At 40.7% G+C, this 9077-nt stretch overlaps 1 non-coding gene across 1 annotated transcript; it reads left to right on the forward strand.

Moving 5' to 3' along the window:
* Positions 1–7466: 7466 nt before the first annotated feature.
* Positions 7467–7572, forward strand: LOC120098438 (U6 spliceosomal RNA). The gene has a single exon (XR_005496599.1). It is a non-coding gene; the product is annotated as a U6 spliceosomal RNA (small nuclear RNA).
* Positions 7573–9077: the final 1505 nt, after the last annotated feature.

The following is a 9077-nucleotide window of genomic DNA, read 5'->3' on the forward strand; positions in this document are numbered from 1 at the left end:
TCAAATGTTATCCCCTTTCCTAGTTTCCCCTCTAGAAATCCCCTATCCCATCTTCCCTCCCACTGCTACTATGAGGGTGCTCCTTCACCCACCCACTCCCTCCCACTTCCCTGCTCTGGCATTCCCCTACACTGGAGCATCGAGCTTTCACAGGACCAATGGGCTTCTCCCACTGATGCCTGACATTCATTCTCTGCTACATATGCAACTAGAGCCGTGGGTCACTCCATGCATACTCTTTGGTTGGTGGTTTAGTCCCTGGAAGCTCTGGGTGGTCTGGTTGGTTGATATTGTTGTTCTTCCTACGGGGTTGCAAACGCCTTCAGCTCCTTCAGTCCTTTCTCTACTCCTCCTTTGGTTTCTATCTTGTTTTCAGAGAGAAATCATGAATATAGAGGAAAAGCAGTGTTACTTAATGGAGGGACCAAGGACTTATCAGAGTCAGTGTGCCAAGGACCAGCCTCAGTGTGGAGAGAGGGTCCTGAGGAAGGGGTGTGACTCAGAATCAATTGTGAGTACAAGCTAACAGTTCTGGGTTCTGCTTGAGCTGGCTTTCCAGACAACTGTGTAGATAGCTCAACTCTGGCAGGGAGAGCATCCCCTGATAATTTTGGTGTGGAGAACATTTCACAAAGGAGGAACATAAAGTAAATTATGTACGTTTATATATAAACAAGTCCCATGCCTACAGCATTCGTGGAGGCCCATGTTCTGCTGGCTCTGCTACAGAGACTGGAAACTGTGTCACACAGTTCATTCCATGGCCGTACAGGCTCTCAATCATAGCTTTAAAAGAGAAGATGCTGGAGTTGCTTTGTCTGCCTTGGGATGTGGCCTGTTTCCAGCCTTGTGCTGGTGACTCAAGGAACATATCTCTTTTGTTAATCCTTATAGCTCTGTCAATCAACACTGTGGCTGAAAACGGCTTCCAGAAGGTCAGAAGTAAACACTGTTTTCCCTAATCTTGGAGGAGTTAAAATTAAAAGGCAGATAAGGCATTGGCTACATTAAAGCCATATGCTATAGAAGTTTTCTCAGAAAGCTGGGTAACTTGTATAGGTGTTGTCGTTGTTCCCTAGTTTTCTGGTATATACATAAAGATTGATTTTTAATATTGTTGGCTAAGAAGGTTTAGGTGGTTTTCTCCATGTATTTGCTGGTGTATCTGTTCCTTTAGGGAAACCCCTTTACCATTTACTGATAGATTTTCTTCTTGAACTGCCTTGTTTTGTTTTGTTTTTTATCACAGTCCATACTTACCGTTACTTTGAATCTTCGTTGATAGACAGGAATATGGGCCTCACCAACGTATCTAGTGACACCTGCTACCTGCAGTTCCCGTGGAAAAGTGGCCCCCGTGTTAAATGCACTTACAAGGCTGAGTGTTTACAAATTGAATTACTATGGAGAGTTGGAATGTTGCAGGTTCAGAGAAAAACCAGCTCCTGAATAGTTATTTATTCCCTATCTTTGCTTGTAGCTCACCATCCTTGTTACTTTTAGGTAAATTGTTTTGAATGTACAAACATCAACATCAAGGCTAAGAGTGGCATCTGACATCATCTCAGGCTCATAACACGTTTCCTGTTTTGATGTAATTTACTTCCTTCATGCTTCCGTTAGTACATTTGAAAAGTGCCATGTTTATGGCTTTCTTTGTTCTATCACTATAAAAAAAAGAACTTCCTAAGACACCTACAGTGATGAAACACACAACCTGTGATCACATAAATCTGCGTCCCCTTTGAGGCTGTTCAGTGACTCACACAAAAGAGGTGGTTTTGCACGTGAGTATCAGATATTACTCAGGCTTCTGATTATTTTATCTTTTGATATTAAGCCTAGATATCTGTTTCTTTGTTTTATTGAAATTTTAGAGTATAATAATCCATTTCTTACTTGAAGGTAATTTTTTCCCTATGAAAGAAGAAGAGTTTGTATATTTAATATGCATAACTTACCCATATTTCCCATGCAAGCTGGCTAGGCCTAGGAAGTTATTTATTGTGACTAACTGTCTGGATATTGGACAGCGTTTAGAACATTTAGACAAAAGAATCCAGGCATGCCTAATACATAGCAAGTACTCAGTAAAGTTCATGCCCATGTTTTCCTACACGAGCACCTTCAGCATTAACTGGGACACTTTTTCAGTGGGGAATGTAAACCTCTTAAGCTCCATATGCTTCTGTATACCAGTGTGGAGCTAAGAATTTCCTGGAGATCTTGGATATCAGTCTAGTCTTCTCCTCAGTATGAGAGTATAGACGCTTCTATTCTAAAATGAAATGTTTAAAAGTTTTCTAAATCTAGTACGTGTCTATGGGTAGCTGAAGAATTAACACTCTTAATCAATCACGTAGTCTACTTGGATCAAGTAGCAAAAAACACAGAAGGGGCCACAAGACCTAAAATGCTCTGAGCATATCTCTCCACCTCGGCGCAAAGCCAAAGGTTAATTCTGAGGGCTCCGAGGCTATAGATGGAAATCATGCATGTGGGAGCTTCTATTCCATGGCTCACAAGCAAATCCCCAAGCTTACTTCAGTGAAGGAAAAAGATGAACAAGGCCTAGGGAGTAACATTAGCTCTGTAACACTGCTTCAGAATAAGGCTTTGTTTCCATCCCAATAGAAGTGGATTTGAAGACAAGGTTTGGACAATCTAAGTATATGGGAAAAGAGAGTTTCTGATGTGTTTTCAGGGCCAAAGTTGCCTATTACAGAGCTGGGTCTTGGAAGCTGCTGTCATCAGATTGTGACTGTCCTGGCCCATCTGGCAAGCTCACTCTTCTCAAAAGGCAGATGTGTCACAAGCCCTTTGGCAAGCACCATTGTATATTCAGTTGCTCATCTAAAGTCCTGTCGTCAGTGTCCAGCATCACCGTGCACTTCTGATGTTAACTCGTCTGACAATGAGGAAAGAGCAGATTTCCCCTGAGCTGCAGGCACTTAGTCCATGCTTTCTAACCATGAGGAAGCCTCTCATGGACATCCGTGTATGGAGTGATTGTATTAGTCATGCCCTTGTGTGTCCTCCCAGCCCTCACAGTATTTGTATCTTCCCTTGTCAATAAATTCACATTCTCAGATTTACCTCACTTGGGCCAGTATTTCATGAGACTGAGTGAGAGCTGAGGCCCTGACCACTTCTGGGAAGTGCAGGTCTTTGGGACTTCTGAGGCTCGACCCAGCTGGCCTTTCTGTGGAGGGAACACACATCCATTCAGAAACCCTTCATTTTCTCCTTTCCATTCTCCTGTCTGCTGACATCTGCTCTGTGCCTGAAGCTCTGATTCTTTTTCCTTCCTCCCTGAGGAAGCTCGCCTGATTCCCAGTTATTATTCTATCCCAGGCTTTCACTGAAGGGTGCAAGAGGGTTTCCTGGAAACCCACGGTTTTGTTGAATTTGCAGTTGTTGCTATTAGAGACTGTGGCCACGTGATAAGCCCAAACCAGGGTCCAATTTTTCCTTCTCCGGCCAACTGTATCTAGAGACAAATGGCACTTGGTAGCTATTTAAGTGGCTTCTTTATGTATCCAAGGAGTTTCTCCCAGATATGTGCAGCCTCACTTGTGACTCTCCCAGGAGCTCTGTGCATTGCCACCACCCAGTCAAAGCCAAGTCACTTTGTCTCATGAGTCCTGCTTGGATACACAAATCTGGATTCAATAAAGCTGTTTTCTGCTGGCCTGTCCAAAAGTCAAACCCACAAAGGATTAAACTTTCCTCAATTTGTCTTCTAAACATGAACTGAGCTTCCTGGTGATTTATTTTGGCAGGATGTGAGCATGGCAGACCAGGAGCATGCTGGGTAGGACCCCGTCATTAGTTATCAGACAGGTGACTCCATTTCCTTGTTATTACCTTTTGACCTTTGACCAAACATATAGAAATGTTTGCCAGTTGAGAAAACGTGCTAAAGGCATTCTCAGGGTCAGGAAAGTGAGGGAAACGAGGGACAAAGAAAGAAACACATGAATAAGAAATATGATCCCTCTGGCTTGTGAGTCAGAGTAAATGTTACTTATCAGGCCCAAATAGGGGTTGAAATTGCTTTATGTTGTATAATTTTTGCAATCTCCTTTCCAAAAGTACTCTAAAAGTACATTCCCCAAGGGGATGCGTTATATTTCAAGATAAGAGAAAGGAAAAATCATCGGAGTTATTTAATGGCTACTTTTTAAAATCACTATCTCTCTAATGCCAGAGTTAGCATCTAGATCATAGTCAAGAGTCCACGTAAAAAAGGAAAAACAGAGAAGAGTTTGTCTATAAAGCAGTGCCTTTCAACCAGCTCAAGAGCAAGTGGCTCTGTTAACTGACATGTTTAGATTAACTCCATTTTGGAAAGCCAATCTTTCTCAAAGTTACAAGAATCATACACAGCTAATGAACAATGACATTTCCTTCTATGGTTTGGCTTGTCTTAAAGATGTCCTGCTTGACACAGATGTTCAATTAGTGATCACTTTTATGTAGATGAAGCACCTGACACCACCCTAGGGATCCATCTGAACATACACATGTAAAGTGGAAGTTTACAAACAGGATGGTTTTATTTACTGGACCTCCTTGGCAGGAATAAAAGAGTGCTCTGTAGTAGTATACTACCAACTTCTAGTAACTAAAAGAGAATACACACACACACACACACACACACACACACACACACACACACCAGTGCATGATTATGAAAATAGTAATGGACGTCAAGAGAGTTACAAGTTAGGTGATTGATGGCTTAAAGATAATAAAAACATTTTGATCACTTTTTTAAATTCTTAAGTTTTATTCTCTCATACAATACATCCTGATTGAGGCTTTTCCTCAATCCTCTCTCCACTCCTCCCAGTTCCCCACTCCCATCTCCCCTGTTTCCCAGATCCACTCCCCTCCAATCTTTAGAAAAGAGCGCACAATATGCAATTACATTAATGAGATAAGACTAGACAAACCCTCACCTCAAGGCTGGATGAGGCAGCCCTGTAAGAGGAAAAGAGTCTCAAGACCAGGCGGAAGAGTCAGAGACAGCCCCACTCCCACTAATAACTCTGTAAGAGTATAGGCAATGAAAGCTTTAACTTTAGTGTAACTAAGTCATGTTCCCCTAAACCAAGTGCATGGTCACAGAGAGCCCCCTGAGACAACGGGAAAACCATGGGCAGCCTGCAGCAGATGAGTCGCAGACAGTTCTGCTCTCCAGAATTCTGGAAATGCAGTGAGCAGTCATGCATGAAGCCAGACTCCTGAGCTACATCAGAGAACTTCAGGTCCCTACTCTACAGTTAGGGAACTGCACTTCTAATACAGCCCAAACACTGAAACAGAGGGCTCTAGACCAGAACACCACGCACAGAGCGGGCTGGGGGAGTGGGGAGCATCTTGCTAAAAACACTAGGATTGATATTGTCAACATGCGAAACAGCGAAAGCCTCCAGTGCACTCTCCTCCCAGATCTACCATGATGAAAGTCCTACGGGAAGGAAGTCGAAGACTGTGTCCTGGGAAAAACCCAGGAAGGAGGAAGAGGCTGCTGGCAGCATAGTGACATCCCCCAGCCTGTGTCATCCAAAGACACTGATGAGGCTGATGGTGTTGCAGACTGCCTCTGACATATGAACAGTTAAGGGTAACCAGGCATCTAAGAAGTGTGAGAAACAGAGATGTGACTGCCTTGCTGGGTTTGTGATAACCATAGGAATGTGCCCTGTGCCTCTGGGATTCTTTTATAACATGAAATGCGAGCGTACATTCCTTACCCTCTGCAAATAAGCAAAGCCTCATCTTCATACCGCGTCTTCGGTGATCGATGGAGGATGTGGCTGGTTACTGCCTCCCTTGTACTTGTATCTTTAATAAAGAGGAAAACCATCTTAGCCATCACATGAGAGAAGCTTGGTGAAAATCTACCGCAAAGCTAGGAATCCAGTTTCCACGAGCACTCATGAACTGTGAGTGACACAAAGAAACAGAAATCTTTGGGTGCACACTTATTACAGATATATACATTAAACATCTTCCTCTCTGGAGCTCAAGAGAGACCCAGGATAAATACAAATAGCTAGTAAATTTGCTGGTGCTTTTTTATATAAATTAAGAACATTCTGCCCTGTTATGCTCAAAAGGGAGATGTTTAAAAACATAACATGAAGAAGCACAATGACAACATTGCAAGGTGGAATGTACAATCATCAATTTAAATGGGAAAATAGGAAACTAACATAAATATGAAGCCCCATTAGCAGCCTCAGCACTTTTGAACAGTTTCACGCTGATTGTGGGGTCTTTGCCATGGAGATCCTGCGAGCATGCCCTCTTTTTCAAATAACAGGACTTCAGTTGTATTCCTGACCAGCTCAACATCCAGCTTTTCTAACAAGTCAGAAGCAATCAGTGGTGTTCAGTGAATGACTTGAAACTACCAGGCTGAAAAGGCAAGTCTGACCTTGTCTAACACAAAGCCCGCTGTGCAGTATGGACCTTCTGGGCACATAATCACTGATCTCAATTTAATGATTTCCAGGAATGGGTGGAAATTCCCAGTCACCTTCAGTGGAGAGAAACATATTCAATTAGCTCTATCTAATCCAACTAAAAGTGCTTATAATATATTTAGTGCTTGTTTAGAGTCTCCAAAATACAATTAAATACCCATGGCTCTTCTCATGTAAGAGCTTATCAGATAATATGAATATAACATGGGAAACTTTAAAGAAATATGACCATAGAAACACACACAGAAAATATAAGTACTCCTCTCTCTCTCTCTCTCTCTCTCTCTCTCTCTCTCTCTGTGTGTGTGTGTGTGTGTGTGAATGAGAGAGAGAAAGAGAGAGAGAGAGAGAGAGAGAGAGAGAGAGAGAGAAAGGAAACAATGTGGAGATACTGGGCACGAAATAAGCCAAAAGAGTGACCAAGGGCGATGATCTGAGGAAGAAAGAGAAACATCACACATTTTCACTTATGCAAAGAATAGACTTAAATGTTTGTAGTATGAAAGCAGAAGAAATGTGGGAAGAAGGTGATGGGAAGGCAATATGAGCAGAGTACCTGACATGCACACACAAATGAGAAGGTTGGGATGAGTTCACTCTCTAAAATTACTTTTCATTTAAATCATTTTCTCCTTTATTCCAACATCCAAGATTTTAATAAGTAGGATATACTAATTTAAAAACTAATAACTGAAAAAATATAATACGATCAGTCTGCCAAAACTTGTGGAGTACTGTTTGGCTTTATATTAAATACTTTGGTATGTAACAGAGCATACTAGAATATAACTGAATTAGGTCAAGGTATTTGTCTGTTTTGGTCTGTACTGTAGATCTAGAACTGATGATAATGATTAATCAATAAGAACCATTAATAAACATTTGTAGACAACAGATTGTTATTTCGCCTTTATTTAGTACTTACAAAATCCAACATGTAACTCTCTTAGCATTAAGAAGATGACAGTAGTGCCCCATTCAGTAGCACATACACTAAAATTGGAAGGATACAAAGAAGATTAGCATGGCTCTGCACAAGGATGACAGAAAAATTTGTGAAGCCTTCCATATTTTTACATGACAAACCAAATCTACACAATAACTTTCCACAAATCCAGCCCTACAGAGGATAATAGATAGAAAACTCCAACAAAAACAAGAAAGTAATCTTCTTTCAACTAACCCAAAAGAAGATAGCCACACAAACATAATTCCCCCTATAATAACAGGAAGCAACAATCACTATTCCTTGATATCTCTTAACATCAATGGACTCAATTTAATTGTCCAATTAAAAGACAATGTCTAATAGACTGGATACGTAAACAGGACCCAGGATTTACTGCATAGAGGAAATGTAGCTCAGTAACAAAGACAGAAACTACCTCAGAATAAAAGGCTGGAAAAAATTATCCAAGTACATGGTCCCAAGAAACAAGCTAGAGTAGCCATTCTAATGTCAAATAAAATTGACTTTCAACCAAAAGTTATCAAAAAATACAAAGAACTCTTCACACTCATCAAAGGAAAAATCTACCAATATGAACACTCAATTCTGAACATCTATGTATGCTCCAAATGCAAGGGCACACACATTCATGAAAGAAACTTTACTAAAGGTGAAAGCTTACATTGCACCACACACAATAATAGTGGGAGACTTCAACACACCACTATCATCAAGGGATAAATCATGAAAACAGAAACTAAACAGAAACACAGTGAAACTAACAGAAGTTATCAACCAAAGAGATTTAACAGATATCTATAGAACATTTCATCCTAAAACAAAAGAATATACCTTCTTCTTAGCACCCCATGGTACATTCTCCAAAACTGATGATATAATCAATCACAAAACAGGCCTCAACAGATACAAGAAGATAAAAATAATCTCATGTATCTTATCAGATCACCGTGGACTAAGACTGGTCTTTAATAACAACAAAAACAACAGAAAGTCCACATACATGTGGAAGCTGAACAACACACTACTCAATGACAACTTGGTCAAGGGAAAAATAGAGAAAGAAATTAAAGACTTCTTAGAATTTAATGGAAATGAAGGCACAACCATACCCAAACTTATGGGCACAAAGAAAGCTGTGCTAAGAGGAAAACTCATAGCTCTGAGTGCCTCCACAAAGAAACAGGAGAGAGCATACATGAGCAGCTTGACAGCACACCTAAAAGGTGTAGAACACAAAGAAGCAAATACACTCAAGAGGAAGAGAAGGTAGGAAATAATCAAATTCAGAGCTGAAATCAACCAAGTAGAAACAAAGAGGACTATACGATGAATCAAAAAACACAGGAACTGGTTCTTGGAGAAAATCAAGAAGACAAATAAACCCTTAGCCAGACTAACAGAGGGCACAGAGACAGTATCCAAATTAACAAAATCAGAAATGAAAAGGGAGAAACAACAAAAAAACTGAGGAAATTCAAAGCATCATCAGATTCAATTACAAAAACCTATAATCAACAAAACTGGAAAATCTGGATGAAATGGGAAATTTTCTAGATACCAGCACCAAAGTTAAATGAGGATCAGATAAACCATCTAAACAGTCCCATAAC

The sequence above is a fragment of the Rattus norvegicus genome, chromosome 18 (assembly GCF_036323735.1).
Source record: "Rattus norvegicus strain BN/NHsdMcwi chromosome 18, GRCr8, whole genome shotgun sequence".
NCBI classification, from domain to species: Eukaryota; Metazoa; Chordata; class Mammalia; order Rodentia; family Muridae; genus Rattus; species Rattus norvegicus.